General features: G+C 35.0%; 1 pseudogene; it reads left to right on the forward strand.

Moving 5' to 3' along the window:
- The first annotated feature begins 354 nt into the window (after positions 1-354).
- Positions 355-19,882, forward strand: LOC119808911 (annotated as a pseudogene).
- Positions 19,883-21,212: the final 1,330 nt, after the last annotated feature.

The raw sequence follows: 21,212 nt of genomic DNA on the forward strand, positions 1-21,212 counted from the left end.
GGGACATTGTAATGTATTAACTATCTGTAGCAGAAACACCAGGCAGTAGAGAGACTGTTAAGGTCTCGGTCATACAGATGGTTGTCAGGGCAAAGATCCAGTCCTGTTGTGAAGACCGAATTCTGAATATGGATGGTGGACAGAAGAGGATTTGCATGTGCTATAATCCACGAGGCCAGCCAGGGGGAGATTCCATGTCTATAACTGGGTAATTGACTGCAATGGCTTGTCTGAATAGATGTAAGCTGATTTGAAATGATGGAGAATGAAGCCCTGCTGGGAACCTGTAGCAGATCTCAATAAATGCATGGGCTGAAGCCAGAGAGCAGAAATTAAGCCTCCTGAAAACCAGGGATGTGTGACCATGTACCAGGAGTGAGTCCAGAAGCATATGCCAAACCAAGATCAACAAGGACCAGCTGTCACCATCATAATACAGGTGGAAAAGAAAAGAAGCATGAGACAAGGAGATCTGAAGCAAAGAAATCTAAAGGAGACATTCACGTGTGTCTTTTCAGATGCTTGGAGAGTCTGTTACTTAGGAACTTTTATTGAACATGCCTGCTTTAATTACGATGCTTTCATTCAAGCGATAGGGATTTCTTGTAGAAGTGGTATGATTTAAAAGTCCTATTCCTTATTATTGGATCAGAATCTCAGCATATAAAAGTCATCATGGCAATAACATGGGTGAAATGGCATGACTGGGGTATCTAAAATATACAAATCCTTTGAAATGTGTGTGACAGATAATTTCTCTCCTGCTCTGGAATAAAGTCAGAATACCCCTGATTTTAAAATCTTCTTGGTTACAACAAATACATTAACAGATGTTTTTTTGCCTGTTAGTGCGATTGCTGTCTTCTTATTGTTCTAAGTGTAGAAAGACTTGAGAAATGTGTTGAAATGAGCTTCCTCAAGTGAAGAAATCTGGAAGAACTTAATATTTTTATTCTAAATCATCAAGGTACTGGATGTGCTCTTATTTTTCTATCAAGATCTCCAACTACATTGCAGGCCAGTCAAATCCCTTGGATTATGGAATCTTTGTTTTATACAATCTACTTAATAACCATTGAATGAATCATCTTCTGTAATATGGGTTTCGGTGCCTCTGCCTTAATATAGAAAAAGAAATTTACAAAAGATAATATTTACAAATAGTTAAAGCTGTATTCCAGTAATCTGGGTTCTTGGTAAATCCAAACATACCACTCCTATATCATAAATTCTCTGGCAAGCAATAACCATTTCTTTGCTCACGTTTTCTCATCTGAAAAATGGCCATAATAATGGCACTTATCTTCATCTTTTAGTGAAGACTGAGTCTATGTGTGTGTTAGATAGTATTTATATGTTTGTAAATGTTACAAGTACACACATATTTAAAACATACATATCAGAGTAGTGTATAAACATATACGAATACTTGATTTGCATATTAATTTTGTTTTGTTTTTATCGGAACAGAGTTTCTCTGTGTAGTTTTGGTGCCTGTCCTGGAACTAATTCTGTAGGTCAGGCTGGCCTTGAACTCAAAGAGATCTGCCTGCCTCTGCTTACTGAGAGTTGAGATTAAAGACGTGTAACACCACCACCCAGTTTGTATATATTTCTTTCTTTCCTTTCTTATTTCTTTCTTTCATCTTTCTGTCTCTCTGTCTGTCTCTGTCTCTGTCTCTCTCTCTCTCTCTTTCTCTCTCTCTCTCTCTTTCTCTCTCTCTCTCTCTCTCTGTTTTTGAGACAGGTTTTCTCTGTATCTTTGGAGCTGGTCCTGGAAACTAACCCTTGTAGACCAGCCTGGCCCTTAACTCACAGGATCTGCCTGCCTCTGCCTAGCGAGTGCTGGGATTAAAGGTATGTGCAAACACCATCCAGCTATATTTCTTAAGATATGTAAAATGCTTTTTGTGGCCAGAAGTAGTAGCAATATCTGAAGTGATACTGAAATATAGAATCAGCAACAATAAAAAGAGTGTTCACATTAAAATACATATTTATAAAATCACTTGGGATATAACAAGTATATAAGTAATTGATATTTTGAAAGAGGAATGCAATTCTTCTTTACATTTTGTACTATAATAAATAAATCAACCATCAACTCATGGAATATTTAAGTTTTAAAAAATATTCTTTGAAAATTCCATGTATTTCTATAATATATTCTTCTTATGTGCATTTTTATTATTATATTTATTGAGCTCTACATTTTTCTCTGCTCCCCTCCCTACCTCTATTATCCCATTCAACCCTCTCCCTAGGTCCACACTCTCCCAACTTACTCAGGAGATCTTGTCTTTTTCTACTTCCCATGTCAATTAGACCTATGTATGTCCCTCTTAGGGCCCTACTTGTTGTCTAGGTTCTCTGGGATTGTGATTTGTGGACTGGTGTCCTTTGCTTAATGCTTAAAAACCACTTATGAGTGAGTACATGTGATAATTGTCATTCTGTATCTGTGTTATCTCACTCAAAATGATGTTTTCTAGCTCCATCCATCAGCTTGCAAATTTCAAGATGTCATTATTCTTTTCTGTGTAGTACTCCATTGTATAAATGTACCACATTTTTTTAAAATCCATTTTTCGGTTGAGGAGCATTTAGATCTATAATATATTCTTATTACTGTCATATCTACCATGTTTTCTCCCTACCACCCTGTTAGACATCCCCTACATATGCATTTTCCTTATTAATATTTTTTCCTTTTGTGACTCTCTGATTTTAATCTGTCACATCTTCGTGAACACAAATATAGAACAGCACATTGGGCCTGTGGTATCAACATTGCATATAAAACTGAATACAATGATCCTTCAGCACTTGTAAATAGCCAATAGTTCATAAGGGCGAATGAAGGCTCTAATGACAATCTTTTGCAGGCCCAGTGCAAATAAATATAGTTGCTGCAAATTCATTACTGCAATGTTATTACCATGCACAGAAAATAGTATCTCTCCCTTTCTCTGTTCTCTACATTCTTTCTGGCCACTTTTCAGAGTTTCCTGGTTCTTAGAAATGTTTGCTTATACAGGACTGATCACTCAAATGTCATTTAGTCTCAAGAGTTTGAGCAGCAATAAGATTCTACAATTACCACCTTTCATTGCAAGGGAAGTTTTCTCTGATTAAGGCTAAGAGAGGCATTTGCCTATGGTTATAAACACAGATACGTCAAAGGATGTTTAAAAGTATTTAATTTTCAGTACAGAACAGTTTTAATATTTTACTTAGAGCCCATGATTTCCCCAGAAATTAGTCTTTGGCCTGGCTTACAACAGCAGTAAGAGACTTCATGTAAAGTGGGCATTGGAATAGAATTAGAAAGTGGTCATTCTGCAGGAGTTGCACTGCTCCTGCGCACGTGGATACATCTCTGGCTACCAAGAAGACTGTAAGTAACTCATGTCCAGAAAGTCAGTTCATGCACTTAATTTAAATAATCATGGAATAATCTTTTGAAAAAAATGTATTTCCCAGAAATAACATAAGGTTACTACATTAGAGATGCACAGTTTTTGAAGTCAGTAAGTTTTGCGAAAACATTGCCTATCAGTTATCAGAAATTCACATTTATTTAGACATACTCTGTTTCATCTAGTAGCTATGTAACAGTAAACATAGACAATCTGACTTTTTTAATTTTGAAGGTTTTAGAGAACAGAAAAGTCCATGGAGTGAATTAACTGCTATTTCTAAATGTAAGATATTAAATGATTTCCAGGAAACTAATCATAAATGTAATGATAATAAATTGCTCAGTTATATTAAAATTTTTAAAAACCCTGTTATTTCTTATAATTATAATGAATATAAACATAAAGAAACAAGTCTGTTTTCTTCTGTTTTAAATGGTGCTATAGAAATAAACAAGCTACTCAGTGTGAGCTGTTTTGAGTTTTCATCACTCCTTGCCCATTCTCATTCACTAGAATTTCAGGAATCTGTGGGATAAGCACCTCTTAGTTATGTTGGTGCATCCATGTGAGAAAGATGTTAAGAGGTTTTCTACAATTTGGGAGGGGGGAAACTAATTTTTTAACTAGATATTAAATTATCTTCAGAACAGCATGAAAATGTCAGTGCTGACTAAGAAACAAACTGAATTGCATGGAGGCATCGAGGGAAAGAGATGGGGCTGTCTATGGGGCACACTGGCTGTTTACTTTTTTTTTTTTTTTTTTTGGTTTTTCGAGACAGGGTTTCCCTGTAGCTTCTAGAGCCTATCCTGAAACTAGCTCTTGTAGACCAGGCTGGCCTCGAACTCAGAGATCCGCCTGCCTCTGCCTCCCGAGTGCTGGGATTAAAGGCGTGTGCCACCACCGCCCGGCCCTGGCTGCTTACTTTTAATCTCTTTGTGAAATTTATCCATCATAGATTTTTCTCTTCTGTGTTTTATATGCGTGAATATATATTTTTAAATCTTTGTAGTTATATTTTGTAGAAAGAATATCTTTATAAGCACTGGAAAAGAGAAGAGTCAGTAAGGTTGATCTCTATAGAACAGACATGAAAGTAAAAGATGATATTCCAATATAACGATTTAAATAAATGGAAATTAAGGTGGCGAGTTAGCAAGGATATTTTAGCAAATGCCCATCAATTAATATGTTTCAGGAAAATACATATAAATGATATAAATGGTATAAGTGATAGATGAATACAAAATCAGCTTAAATTGGCCCATTAATAAAATGTTTCTTCTGTCACTAGTTATTATGGAAGTTAAAATGTAGGATCCACAATTAGTGAATATTAGTTTAGATTTTATAAAATAAAATCTGTGAAATAGTCACATATGCAAGATTAGTCATAAAGTCTCCTGGAGACTATTCTAAATTATTATATTTAGTGGGAATGTATATATATTATAATTTAAAAGTTCAGAAAGTGTGCTCTTTTATATATGTATGGAAATCTCATCTTAGTTTGATTTTAGAGTTATATACATAATTTATATTCTAGTATTTTTCTAATAATAATATTCAGATAATAACAATTTCATACATTGTTTATGCATGAAAATCACATATATATATAATTATGTATCATAAATAATAATTGCATATAATATAGTCCTAAAATTTACTACTTTTACTCTTAATATATATGTACATGTAATACCTAGATACAAGAAATATAAAGTATGTAAAGGATTGTTCAATCAAAATTACATATTTTCTAAGCCATTGCATTTTCAAGTAAATATTTTATTCAAAGAATGATTAAAATATTATTTTAAATAAATATGTTCATTCTTTCTACTTAGGCAAGCCAAGGATAAAAATCCACTAACAAATTTTGACTAGGCACATCAGCTTTTCAGATGATTTAAAATATACTTTTGAAGGTCTTTAATTAATCATGATTTTATTCTGACTGAACTAGATGGAATTTATATATGAATCTTGACTAGACATTTTCACAATATTATCTTTTAAAATAAGAGTTATAAATTTCCACTAAAATTCTATTGAATGGCCATTTGCATTTTGATTGTATGTAGCTGCATATATTATGGTTTCCATATAATGTTTATAAACTTGGCAATTTTTAATGGTTAAATATTTTATGCATTATTGTTTCTTGAAACAAATTTACTGTGCCAATTTTTGAATTGCCTATTGTTTGCTCTGTTCAAGTACTATTTTATAATTTTACCATAATCAAAGAATAATCACCCATTTTGGATTGATGTATAAAAGAACTTTAAATACTAAAATTAGGGTGTGTCACAGTATTTGCTGGATGCCTTCCCAATTCTACCTGCTGTCTCTTGTCTATTTATTGCTTAATCCTCACTCCTCCCTCTAAGTACAAACAAATAAGTCAGGCAAAAACCAGACACTAAATTTGCCCTGATGCCCTACATAAAGCCAATTACTAATTTTGACTGGGCACATAAGAGTGAAATTGTTGTCTTCTTCATCACTGAATATACATTAATATATGTTCCTGGATTAAGATTAGCCAGGAAACAACTCAAAATGGACAGAAAAAAACATCTGACTGAATATAAAGAGGGAGCTACAAAACAAAACAATTTATATTTTAAGAGAGTTTAGCAAACTTCCAAAAAATATATATTAGAAAAACTCATAGTATACAGAAATTTAATAAAAAGATTTAAATAAAAACTCTGTTATTCTTCAAGTATAAAACCCAAATTAAAAATTAAACATATAATAAAAATGACTAAAAGGCAACAGCTAAGAAATTTTTGAATTCAACAAAGGTTACTTTAAAACTATGTAAACAAGATAATAAATACAATTGAAATAGATATTGAAATTAGTGAGGAATATTTACAGGACTTTTGTAATATATTCAATCAAATATACAACCAAGTGTTATCTAAATAGAAACAGAAAATAAGATAATAGAAAGATTACTTAAAACAAAATAGCATAAACATAGGAAGAACATAAATATAGAGAATATATTAATTCAAAGATTGGCAAGTCTGATTAAATCTAAGAAAGAAATTACAACATACAAATATATTTATAATATCAAACATGCAAATGATTATAACAAAACCTCTTTTAGCAGAAAACCCATTGCCTAATTAATAAGCCAGAATATTCAGAATATTTCAATAAGCTGCTCACATTGCACAAATTATTTATATCTTTGTTATAATAATTGAAATATAGAAGCACTAAAAATAATAATTATATTTTATAGAAGGTATGCAATATAAAATATCAAAATTATCATGTCAAAATTCTTATAATGGAGTATTAGATTTTCTACTCACAATAAATAAATTGTATGTTAGATTAATAAAACATAAAACAAAATTCAATAACATATATCAAAAAGTGAAAATAAAGTGTTCAAATATACTGTTAGAGAGTAAATCTTATAAATAAGGGAAGTATGGAATTATTTACAAAACAATTAGAAAATGTCAAGTGAGGTATTAGTATATTCCTACTTATTTATTACTACCTTGTATGTAAGTTGATTGAATTCAAGAAGGAAATAAAATCAAACAGGAGAATGGTAAAAACAAAGAAATGACAATCACCAGAGAAATAAATAAGAGAGACACGTTGTGGCTTGCAAGATGGATAATCAAGCATCCCTAAGAATTTGAGTTCAGTCCTCAGAATACAAAAAGTGAAAAAAGCATATTACAAGTTGTCTCCTTACCTATAGCTTTTGCTTGCATTCATATACACATGTTCAATAAATATTTTTAAAATAAAATTGTGTTTTGCCTACATGGAATTTGTTTTACCTTACGACCGTGTGAGCATATACAAAAGAGCTATTCTATACAAATGTAAAGAAAAAGATAGTGATCGTACACACATATATAAAATCAATTTTAGAATTATAAAATCAGACCATTTAAAGGAATCTTTACAGCAAAGAAACATAACAATTATAAATATACATGCTATATATTTGTATAGGAGTTTTAGTTGCTCGTTGCCTCCAAAATAGTATGTGATTGCCTCAACAAGTCTCTTTCCCCAGAGGGGAAATTTCTGAGGTCCCAGTTCTTCAGACCCTCTACTTCAACAGCAGATGAAACATTACACTGGCAACGTTAATTCTGTGTCCCAAGATATATTGTATACATGGAACAACACCCAGTCACCATTCCTCAACCAGATCTAGAGTAATAAAACTTAGAGAGGTCTGGGCAGTCTGTGAAGCAGGTCTACAAGAAAATGGGAATTACCATCACTGGATTCTCTTTCCTTTCTCAGACTGCAGAATGATGATATCAAAGTGCCATGAACATATATTCACCATTATCTCTCTTATTCCTCCGGTGAGCACCAGAAGCCATAATATCACCTAAGTTGGAACTCCTCTGTTTCACACACTGCACCAAATATTCAGAAAATCGAGTTTCATTTTCAAACGTACTTGGAGAGAGGAGTAAGAGTTGAGAAACAATCCAAATGCTTTTCTACTTCAGTCGTGGCATTTTGCAAGGATTTTTTTTTTTTTTTTTTTTTTTTTTTTTGGTCATAGATAATAACTTTCTCCTTCCATCTCCTTTAAACCTCTACTGTTTTCTTTTTATCCCTTTGCTTTTATTTCAATTTTTTTTAAAGATTTATTTATTTATTTATTTTGTATACAACATTCTGCCTCCATGTATGCCCGCATGCCAGAAGAGGGCGCCAGATCTCATTACAGATGGTTGTGAGCCACCAAGTGGTTGCTGGGAATTAAACTCAGGACCTTTGGAAGAGCAGGCAATGCTCTTAACCTCTGAGCCATCTCTCCAGCCCCTTATTTCGAATTTTTAAAACAACTTTTAGGGCAACCCTCAAGCAGGAGAAGGCAAAGGACTTCTTTACTACAATACAAAGAAAAGCGTAATTACATCTCAAAACAACAAGCAACCACACCTAGATGAAAACATCCTTTTGTCTATGCAAGACATCCTGTAGCCACACCATAGTCAAAGAACCTGTTTTATAATCTTGAAGGAACAAGAATAGGTCTAAACGATCTCTGACCTTTAGTCAAGGTAGAACAGATTTACTTCTGGGGGCCTTCACAGCTTAGTCTTAAATAAAGCTAAGATTTTGGTTGGTTTTCATTTCAAAGACAACACTGGTGCTTTAAAATCCAATGCTAAATTCTACCATCTAAGCAGAACTACCCTGGTAAACTGTTTCATGTTGGGCAGATTAGCTGATAAAACGGGCAACACATCTGAAATCCCAAACTAGTTCCACTGGGTTGGCTGTTTTCTGTGGATTATTCTGAGCTGAAAGTTACCATTGTCAGCCAGAGATAATAAGAGCACCACCCTTGAGTTTTATCTCATAAGGCTGGAGTCTCACAGCCCTGGATCAGGGACCATCAAGTATGAAAAGTATTTGTGAGTTCACGAGTTTTTCCTATTGCAGATCTAGTACTAGACTATAAATAAGACAAATATCTTATGACTTCATTCTCATTTTTCCAAGAGGTTGTTTGAATTTTGCTCAGTGTGTTTAAGGGAAGGGTGAAAAAAATCTGGAAAAAGGGTCATTTCTACCTATCAGCCTCTTGTAGCTATTATCTTATTTCATGTAACTTTAGTCTCTCTCTTGATTGCCTTCAATGAATTGAAGACATTTTCATGCATAGTTAGTTAAAGTCGATGCATCCTCAAGTCTTCAGCTCCAACTAACATTTTTATTTTTATTTTTTTCATAAATAAGATAATCTGTATCTCTGTGATTTTCATGGAGATAGAGCAATTGCTATAATTTCACTCAGCTCTATCATTGCCTTGTATCGTTTCTCCTCACCTCTACTCTATTTTCTTTTTTTGATATTTATTTATTCATTTATTCATTTATTTATTTATTTATTTATTTATTTATTTATTTATTTATTTATTTATTATGCGTACAATATTCTGTCTGTGTGTATGCTTGAAAGCCTGAAGAGGACACCAGACCTCATTACAGATAGTTGTGAACCACCATGTGGTTGCTGGGAATTGAACTCAGGACCTTTGGAAGAGCAGGCAATGCTCTTAACCTCTGAGCCATCTCTCCAGCCCCCCTCCCCACTCTATTTTCATTGGTCTCCTTCTTTCAAAAAAATTTAGAATGTAGATGGAAAATAGAGACCTTGTACTGTCATTTGTCTTGCAGATTTTATTAATCTCTCAGCTTTGGTTGTCATAACTTTCTCTTCTCTCCTGAAAAATTTAAGCAAGGGATTTTCTTATCAATTGAAAGGGTTGTCAAGAGACTTGACCCTAGAGGGGTTCCCAGGTTTCCAGGGAGACGCCCCCAGTTAGTTCCTTGGGCAGCTGAGGAGAGGGAGCCTGAAAAGGCCAGTTCCTATAGCCATACTGATGAATTTCTTGCATATCACCATAGAACCTCCACCTGACGATAGATGAAGAAAATGACAGAGCCCCACATTGGAGCACTGGACTGAGCTCCCAAGGTCCTGATGAGGAGCAGAAGGAGGGAGAACATGAGAAAGAAAGTCAGGACCGTGAGGGAACCTCCAGCTGGCGACAGATGGGGAAGGTGACTGAGCCCCACATTGGAGCACTGGACTGAGCTCCCAAGGTCCTGATGAGGAGCAGAAGCAGCGAGAACATGAGGGAGAAAGTCAGGAACGAGAGGGGTGCGTTCACTCATGGAGACGGTGGGACAGAACTAATGGGAGATCACCAACTCCAGTTGGAATGGGACTGATGGATCATGCGACCAAACCCGTCTCTCTGAATGTGGCCAACAGCGGGGGCTGACTGAGAAGCAAAGGACAATGGCTCTGGGCTCTGATTCTTCTGCATGGACGGGCTCTGTGGGAGCCTTCTCAGCTTGGTCGATCACATTCCTGGACCTGGGGGGAGTTGGGAGGACCTTGGTCTTAGCATAGAGTGGGGAACCCTGATGGCTCCTTGGCCTTGAGAGGAAGGGAGGGGAGGTATGGGTGGAGGGGAGGGGAGGGAAGGGGGAGGAGGAGGGGAGGGAGGGGGGAGGAGGAGGGAAGGAGATGGAAATTTTTAAATATAAAAAAAAAAAACCATGAGGGAAAAAAAAAAAGAAACTGCAAAAAAAAAAAAAAAGAAAATATTGTGATATTCCACATCACCATCAATTTTTCTTTAATTTTTTAATAAGAGAGGATTTTTATAAGACAAGGTCCTCTGGCTGAACTTATATATCTGAATCAACTCACAGCTGAGGATAGAAGCATACTGTACCATACACAGCTTCTATTAAATATATTTTTTTTGTTTGGTTTTTTTTTTGTTTTTGTTTTTGTTTTTCGAGACAGGGTTTCTCTGTGGCTTTGGAGCCTGTCCTGGAACTAGCTCTTGTAGACCAGGCTGGTCTCGAACTCACAGAGATCCGCCAGCCTCTGCCTCCCGAGTGCTGGGATTAAAGGCGTGTGCCACCACCGCCCGGCTTTAAATATATTTTAATAAGGAAATCAGGAATAGTTTTGTTAGAAAAAATAAAATACAGAAGATTTTCTTGGTTTTATTTTTCAACAAATTCTATTTCATAGAGTTTAGGAAGCTTTGTGATACCTCATATTACACAAAATATTTTAAGAATTTCATTAAGACATTTAAATTCTAAATAATTCAAATGTTTCTTGAGTAAGTATTTCAAGGAAAAAAGAATAAATAAAATGTTTTTGCAAAGGGATTTTAGCTATTTTTATGAAGTTAGTTTAATATAATGCAAAATGATAACACATCACACTATAATTCTTCTTAAAGGACAGAATGTTCTCCCAGGCAATCTCAATGAAATCACAGGCTTCAGATTGCCTCTTGCTTTGGCCTCACTGTTATATATATGACCTATATAGCAAAGTAAAAAAGAGTATATCCTTATTTCTCACTCACATTTTATTTCAATTCAATTATACTTACAGTTTGAGAATCCTAATGCAGTTTCCTTTCTGTTATAGGAAAAAGTCATACCCTAGAATAATTTTGCAAAATAACTCTGGTAGGTTTTCTAAAGAGTTTTATACTTTCCTGCACCAGCTATTATAAACAATTTCTTTTCAAAATTTAAAGTCAGGAAAGAAAATTCTTCTATTCTACTAGCCTATGCATTCTGTTGCAACTGAGGGTTTTTTTTTTTAGCTTATATAATTAATACTATATCAAAGTATTTCTATACAAAATCCCCTGGCAAAGCCATTGTGAGGTCATAGAAATTATAGGGTTTCTATTCAAATATATTTTCACTTTCAAAGAATTATGACTATATACCTAGTTATCTCAAGTTCCTGTAACTAAATTTTCTAAGGGGAAGAAACAAAGGACACTAATATTTCATGGATAAGGAGGATGGTAAACATATAATCAAAGCATCAACAGATTAAATTTGTGTTGTGGCTATCTGTGCAGATATGAGTTGGTCATTTTTCTGTACTCTTATATATGGGAGAAAGTGAGAAGAGAGACATTTGAAGAAGTGTGGGAAGAAGAGAGGATGAGAGAGAAATATTACACATCTTAGGGCCGTCTTTTCTTATGTGGAGAGTAATCTTAACCTATGAATTCTATACCCCATAACTTATCCATACCATAGCCTTCCTAAATCCCCAATTCTGAGCAAGTGGGAATTTAAGACATAAGGAGACACACTTTGGGAAAAAAACAATTCAATCTATAACAAAGTTTATAAAGTTTTTCCAGCTATTAAAATATTAGACATCACTTGCGATCTTTTCAAAATTTAATATTCAGTTGGTAAGTTGAAAGAGTTATACATATTAATGAAGTACCATGTTAGGTTTAGATATATTGTATATAGTCTACAAACTCTTAATCTGGTTAAACATATGTTGCCCAACATTAACATTTATTTATTATGAAAATTTTAATATATTTTGCTGCATTATGAAATATTCAGAACATTATAGTTATCTATGGTTACCCCATTGTGCAATATCACACCAGGAATACTTACTTCTTTCTAACTAAATTTTTATGTTCTTGCACATAATTATCACAAAATAATTTTTACATTTAAATGACCCTTCTTTTCCATAGAATACACAGAATCCAATTATCATATATAACCAAAATGGAGCATATCCATATTCTTATCCACAATTTCTCTCTACACACTTATGTTTATGGCTAAAAGAATTGTAGCATAGATGTTTTTCTTATGTATAGAATAATTTATAAATAGAAAAAAGTGTTGCCTGAATTCTCCATGCTTACAGTCCGTATTCATAAGTGCTGTAATCAAATTACAATAATGTATTCACTGATCAATCTTCCCCCTACCTATTCCACCCCAAATCCTCAACATGAGGCAGAGACAACAGGTACGCTTCCATAATTGTCAACGTCATATGAATAAACATCATGGCATCTGCCTGTCGTTGGACAGTTACCAGACTTATTTAGCTTGTTATTGACACTGTCCCAACCTAATCTGGCAGAATAGACCTCTGACTAGTAACATCAAACAGGTATGTCATAATGTAATTATCCACAATACCAATGTCGGTTCATTCCTGGAGTAGAGAAATGTCCACATTGTGATGAACTATATTATTCTGATGTAGGCCATTGAAACCAGTCACAGATGAGAAGTTTCCAGAATGTGTATGACTCCTTGGAATTACATGTTACCATATATCAAATCCTTTTGTTCTACAAATTTCTTCTCTCAGAAGGGATGATTATGAGAACTATTAAAATTTTCACAGGTGTTAGGTTTTATAAATCTGCTAACAAGCTCCAGGACTTCAAGACTTGACTTATTTCCCTTCTCCAGCCTCAGCAAGTGTAGAATTAAATGTTTTGCTGTGTGCAGTTGAAACAGTATTGGGAGAGGCAATCTTACAACTACCAGTGTTTAGTTGAGTCAAGCATGAGTCACAAGGTTACAAGAACTTGTATGGTATTAAGGAGATGATTCAGGATAAAACAGAAATCCATCCTGGTATTCACAATTTCCTAGTGTAAAGGGGAGGGAGAGAGAGAGAAAGAGGAGAGAGAGAGAGAGAGAGAGAGAGAGAGAGAGAGAGAGAGAGAGAGAGAGAGAGAGAGAGAGAGAGAGAGAGAGAGAGAGAGAGAGAGAGATATGTGTTGGGTATACATACTCACAAATCCACATAACAAATTAACTAGAGATAAAAGTTTGTCATCAATTGTGGAACAGTTGGTGGAGAGCTTTGCATGGCCATAAAAGACCGTGTTCAATTGGGTTTCTCTATCCAAGAATCTTGTACACTCTTGGAGTGTAGTATGCTTCAAATGTGTTCTAATGCTGGCAGTGATACATGCACATTAACATACTTGATAGGCTAGCAAATCTAGAAGCCCTGTCAAGTTTTGTCTTTGTATAAAAATTTGTTTTTTGTTACTACCTGGTACCAAATCCCCCCATAGCAGTCTTAGCTTTGAGCTCCAAGACAAAGCCTTTATAGTAGCTTACACTCTCTGCCCCCCCCCTTTCTACTGTTAGAAGTACAGTAAAAGAAACAGAACCATTTTTCTATCGAACACATTTCCAGCATGTCAGTCACTTGACAGTGGCATTGTGCTTTGCCTGGAGCTAAATTTCAGCACAGCACCTCTGCACCTCTCGTGCTGAATAACAATTCTAAGGCCTTGCTCTTCTTTCTCACAAACACTTGTCATGAAACGCATGCTTGGAGTCTACCTTATGACTATGAGAGTTGAGCCAGGCTATTTTAGAGCTGAAGCCTTGTGGCAGGAAATCAGAGCACAGGTTCATACCCTTTTGTTTTTAAATCCTTGTATATGTCGCAAGTCACACATTGAAGTGTGGGACACGTCTGTCATGATGGAGCCGTTACAGAATTTGCATGTTCTAGAGTAGGAACGTGATGGTTAGAATTATTAAGCAAAAGGAACAGCGATTTGAGAGAGATAAAAGGCAGAAACACAGAACTGCATCGAGAGGGAAATTCAGTGAATACTGATCTCACCCATCTTTATTTTTTACATGCTTTTATTCTTCACTCCAGAAGAGGAGGGGGAGGCAACAGACACCATTAGCAGGATATAAGGAACAAACAGAGTGTCCTTAGTCAAGGACTCTCGAATTCCGTGACCTTGGGTCAAGGTGGAGCCGATCCACCAGTATACTCAAAATACTAATTAACCACACCCTGGAACAGGATTTCCTGTTTGTAGCCACACCTGTTGTCAAGAATTTTGAGAAAGCATGAATAAGGTTAAACTTTCTGCCCTTTAGCCAAGGTGGAATAGGACTCACATCTGTGGGACTCCACGACTAGAAAGTAATGAGTTTCATTATATTTTCACTTCTGAGTATTAGATGTTTATTTTATCCTACTATTTTAGTGAGTATTCACCCACCGAACCTATGCTAACTCAATAGTAGTCGATGCATACTTTTTCAGGGGGCACTTAGCCTGCAGTTTCGCACCCTTTTCTTTCTTGTATTCTAGCCCTCCAGTAAGCAGTATCACAATACTTCTGCCATAATATGCTGCCATGCTATAGGCCATAAGGGATAGTAGTAAGCAATTGTTGTCTGTGATATTATAAATCACCTTTCATTTTGAAGTTGATTGTTTCAGAGAATATATTGTGGCAACTGTGAAATGAAGAGCTCAGACCTCAGCAAATTCCCTTCCATTCTTCCAAATGCTTGGAACTGGGCGTTGTGACTCAAGTTGTGTTTTTCTTTTTCCATTCTTCAAAGAAAACTTTTTCTATGATATATTACACTCAGAAACTATGTTTTCCTTGCCTGATTTCCTAACTACTTTCAAAACTAGCTTAAGTATGAGTGTGTGTACTTCTTAGGGTTTATGTAGAGAAGGACAGTCACTGTAGCTTCTGACAGTGCTTCACCTTGCCCACCTTGTCCAAAAGGTATGCTATAGCATATCAGTTTATTTTGAAATAGATACTCAGTGGAGTTTAAAATAATTAATTTAAATAAAATTTTATTTCACATAAAAATTTCTTAAGTCAGTTTTAGTTAGTGAGCACATTGAAAATCAAAGGGAATAAGTTGATTTCATTTGAAAAGCAGTATCTTGCTGTGAACTTTTTTCATGTCTTCATGTCCTCATGAGACATATTTTTTTTCTACTTTAGGTGTTTTATTAAATGATTCATAAACCATTGCTTTTGAAGAATTCATGTGATATACTTATTCAAAGAATTAATGAATGGCCCAATTCAGTCAGTGTCTTACTATTTATAAAGTCACAATTGATAAAATAAATTGAATGGATGAAACTAAGTTACATTATCTTATAAAATAATTACTTCAAGTTATGCGCAATCTCTGTGACTCATGTACCAAGACACATACAGATGCTAATTTACATTTTAAACAACTGGTAACTTGGTGTGGACTGTGTGAATGTGTGTGTGAATGTGTGTGTGTGTGTGTGTGTGTGTGTGTGAGAATGTGTGTGTGTGTATGTGTGCATGTATTGACATATGAACCCAGGGAATTTTGTATGCTAAGTTGGAACTGAGTTACATTGTTGTGTCTTAAATGAGTGTTTACATATATAGAAAATTTAGAATTACATATTTTATGATTATATGTCAGTAATGTTCAAAAATTTAAATAGTTCTTATTCCAAAATACTTATAAATTCTTACTTATGTGCTTAACATTAAGAGGATCAATTTTGCTGTTAATCATAGAGATATAGACAAATATTTTGTATCACAGTTTGAAATTAGAAAAAATATACATTTAACTAATGACAGAAAACATTCACAATTTAGTTTGGCATCAATAGTCTATCATATTAACACATCTTTTGTCAACTTTTACAAACTCTTTCCCTGTTTTAATGTTGTGGTTTTTCTACTTAGCATGACTGACGTTGCTATATTCAGTTGTCTGTATTTGGCTATGATGTAGGTCAGAAATCTATTCTATTGATGTAGGTGGCAAATCAATAGAAAGTGGAATAACAGAAAATCATGAGTAACTAAATTTTTGTTTTTAGATAAGCCCTTTAATCTAGCCTACTTATACTTAAGGAACAGTCATTAATTAATAAAGTTTTTACTAAGGAACTTAGCTAATCAATGAGCATATAACTTCCTGTTAGATATTATGTATTTTCTAATTTTAAGTAATTTTTATTGAATATAATTTTACTATTAGCAAAACAGTACTTCAGCAATAAGTAGCAAACGAGGATTATAAACACAAGTGTTAAATTATTTAATATAGAATACTAATTTAGGCTTTATTTCAAAACAAGGAGTGCGTCTTAAGATTTGAATTTTCAAAGTTTCTCATTCCTCTGTATTACATTTCTGTTTGTCATGATTTTTGTGACCACAGTCCTGAAAATTCATCATGTTCCTAAACTGCATGCCCATAAGTCATATACTTTTCCTATTGTTGTGATGAAATACCCTGACAAAACACTGAAGGAAGAAAAGATTTATTTTGACTCAGAGGGAGGTCCTAACCCACTGTAATGGAGAAGTTAGAGACCCAGATGCTGAGGCAGCTGGTCACATGGCATTTGTGAAGATGCCTATGCTCACTTCTCTCCCACCTTCTTTTCTAGGTCCCAGACCAGTGCACAGCGTTGCACTCTTTTTAGTGGCCATTCTCACTGGACTAATTCACACAGGTGTGGCTGAAAGCCTTTATGCCCCAATTTAATTTATATTAATTTTGTCCATTTTCACAAACTAATGATCACAATGTATCTGTGTGCTGTTAGCAATTTATATGTGTCATTGTCTAAATAAAAGCTTCATTTGTATTAATGCAGATTTATCTAATTGTAAATTCATTAATATACAATAGAATAATCTAAATTTAGTACAGTACATAATATGATTAAGAAAAACATAACACACAGTTTCTATTGCAGAAACTGAAAGAAAATTTTCTTTTCTGTAAATTGTCAAATTCCACACAGCCAAATAAAACACCTGAATTTTCCTAACCTTCTTTCAACTATTTTTTTTTACTTTTTACATATATGTGTGTTTGTATCTGAGTCATTTAAAATGGTATTTCATACAGTATATTCTAATTACTGCTTCCCCTTACCCTACTCCTTCCGGTTCCTCCCTGCCTTCCTTCTTATAGTAATTCAAACCCCCTCTCCCTCCAGTTACAAAAGAAAAAAAGATATATAAGGAATAGTAATCAAATTAAATAACTAAAAAAATAAATGAATCAGAATACGATAAAACACCCAAATAGGAAAAAGAGACAAACACTCCAAAAATATATATAGATACAGAGACACATGTATTTGCTAACACAGAAACAAATAAGTAATAACCTGGAAACCACAATATATACCCATAAGAACTGTGAGGTAGAAAAACAAACAAACAAATAAACAAACAAATGCCTTGAGCTAACATTTTTGAGACAAAGGATTTCCAAAGAATTCAGTGAGTCATGCCATTGTTTTTATACTATTCAAGAATTTTAAGCCTTATCATAATAACTCTCTCTGCTATTCTCATATAATGCTACAATTAAAACTAGTTTCAAATTTTTGGATGAATTCAGCTAATCATTATAAGGTTAAAAAGACATTGTCAAAAATAGTGCACACTGACTGAATATAAGATGTCAGAAAACAATTAAATACACGGGATGAAAGAAAACATGACACTCAGGTTCAGAGATATTCTCAGTAAAGCAGGAATCAGTAAAACTATGAAGAAATTAATTCACTTAGAAACGCTAATTGAGTGAATATCCCCTCTGGCAGGCTAAGACGTTTTGGAAAAAGAAAGCTGAAGATCTGCTGTGATTGCAAATTAGTCCATGCCGCATGAAAGTAGTACCGTGACTGTATCACACATGTTCCAAGGGATCATCTCAATTAAAAGTGAGGTTTCAGAGGAAAACACCTGTGTGATATTGAAAATAAGCCCAATGAAATGATTATTAAGCATATAAATAACGAGACTGCTGATTTTAGTAGTAACATTGAGTACTACCGGAATTCTTAAAGGAAACTGGGAAAAAACTAATGTAGCAATGCACCCATTATATAACAACAAAAATCTAAAACAAGCAACGGACTCAATACCCAGCTTCTGATCTTTGGCATAAATAGATATGAAATTATTGGATAAAACATTATTATTTTCAATGATGTACATCAGCATTTTCAGCTGTATTTAATTTTAAATAAGGTTAACATGCTCTGTTGGCAGCATGTGAAGGCAAAACGTCTCACAGGAAATTCTTTGCTTCCAGGCACGAGTCCTTGAGCTTCTTGCCTCACAAGCACAACAGCTGGCATTGTGGGAAAGTGAAGAGTTTTCCTAAGGGTGATCCTTCCAAGCCTCTTCACTTCACCTCCTTTATAGGCTACAAGACTAGCATGAGTCACAACACGTGGGAAGTTGATAGACCAGAATCCTAAGCGAAAAAGAAGGAAGTTGTGGAGGTTGTAACCATTGTTGAAACACCACTCACAATAGTTGTAGGCATCGTGGGATATGGTGAAATCCCATGAAGTCTTCCGACCTTTACTACAGTGTTTACTGAGCGCATCAGTGATGAGAGTCAAAGGTGTCTCTGCAAGAACTGGCACAAATCTAAAAAGAAGGCTTTCACCAAGTTCTGTAAGAAACGGCAGGACGACATGTGTAAGAAACAGCTAAAGAACTTCAGCGGCAGGAAGAAGTACTGCCACGTCATCTGGATGAGTGCCCACACTCAGATGCACCTGCTTCCTCTTAGCCAGAAGAAGACACCCTTGATGGAGATCCAAGTGACTGGGGACACTGTGGCTGAGAAGCTAGACAGGACCCCGGAAAGGAGGGAGAGCAGGTTCCTATGAATCAGGTGTTTAAACAGGATGACAAAAGACCACAGCTACAAAGAGATCACCAATTGTTGACTTACAGACAAATGTCCCTGCAAGACCCACTGAGGGTTGTGCAAGATTGCCTGTATTGAAGCCTGGCACCATGCCTGTGTGGCCTTCCTTCCCTCTGACACCCGCTGGGCAGAAAGGCTACCATCATCAAACAGAGATTAACAGATTTACAAGATTGGCCAAGGCTGCCTCATTAAGGATGGCAAGCTGGTCAAGAACAATTCATCTATTGACTAGGACCTGTCTGACAAGAGCACCAAACCATAGGGTGGCTTTGTCCATTATGATGAGGTGACCAATTACTTTTTCATGTTCATAGTCTGTGTGGTAGGAACCAATAAGCGAGAGATCACTCTCTGCAAGTCCTTGTTGGTGCAGACCACATAACGGTGCTCTGAAGAAGACTGACCCGAAAATGATTGATACCTCCTCCAACTTTGTTTGTTTCTGCACCATGGAGAAGAAGAAAGCATTCATGGGACAACTCAAGAAAGACCTCATTGCCAAGGAAGAAGGTGCTTCATGCCAGCAGCACTTTGTGCAGCTGGTGAGGTCTCATTAAAAGTTTATGCAGTGGGGGAAAAGAAAGCTAAAATAGAGAATAATGAAATAAATTGAGTGTGTTAAAAATAGCCTTAATATACTAAACTTGAGTATGAGTTCTGTGTTTTGGAGTTCAATTGGTGAAAACAAATCCAAATAGTAAAAATGTAGTTAACTTCAACCAAGTGAAAATTTGACTTTTTTTGCATTTATATTAGAGAATCTCAAATTTCATTTGAGTACAAGATTGATTTATGGCATATCTGTTTTCAGACTGCAAAATAGTATATTGACTATGGTGAATATAGTTTTTTTCAAGAAAGTTTAATTAATTTAATACAGATGCTTACATATGTATAATATGTAAATATATATAGAAAGAGAGATGCAAAATAATAACTTCTCACACTTCAAAGAAATTTTCCATACACTCAAAAAACATTTTTAAAATTTCAATCTATTTGCATCATATATACACAAAGAATGATAATAAAAATACAATATCAATTATAAACATTTGAATACTAAAGTTTATCTTGATATTTAAAAACTAGTAGGTTTTCAAATTTTTATTATTAAGACGATAGCTCAAAATTGTAAACATATTAATCCTGTATATATCATGAAACAGCTCTGAACTAATACATATCCCTTCAACATAGATCCAGCATTTGCTCTGTACACATTGCTATGGAGCAGGTGCTGAAATTCCCCTACTGTATTCCCTCATTTGTAGGCCTTCAGAATATGCCGCATTTACTTACCATTGCAAACATCTGGTCTCTTTGCCTGAAGCTTTTTCCAATTTCAGTAGCCTGCCTTACCCAAAGCTAGACGGGAAGTGAGGGGAAATGCATTTCCCAGGGAGCAGCCTTCAACCAATGACTGATGAGAGTAGTTTTGTAAATACTAAGAGCTATCCCTTCAGGCAGGAAGGATCCCTCAGATATGTGCTCTGAACCCACTTCTGAAATTTTCCCAACAAGGATAAGCTCCCAAAGTTACCCACAATGGTGGCTCTAATTTTGGTTCATTTTTATTGTTTTGAGAGAAGGGCTCTCAATAGCTAATAAGGCTAACTCTTTGTGCATGCTGCATCATATCTCCAATGCTGAGCTCTGTCTTCAACAGTCTCTTCACTTTTCACTTTGAGGCAATGACTCAGTCATATGCAGGAAGGTCTGGATTTCTGTTCTTCTGTCTCTGTCTCCCACTTTCTTGAAATAAAAGCCTGTGTCACAGGCCACATGGTGGCTTTGCTCTCTCTCTCCATGGTGGTTATATTCTCCTCCTCTCTCTCATAATTTATTTTTTATTTATTAATCTTTCAAAATTTTATACAAATATCT

Source organism: Arvicola amphibius, chromosome 3 (genome assembly GCF_903992535.2).
Source record: "Arvicola amphibius chromosome 3, mArvAmp1.2, whole genome shotgun sequence".
Taxonomy (NCBI): domain Eukaryota; kingdom Metazoa; phylum Chordata; class Mammalia; order Rodentia; family Cricetidae; genus Arvicola; species Arvicola amphibius.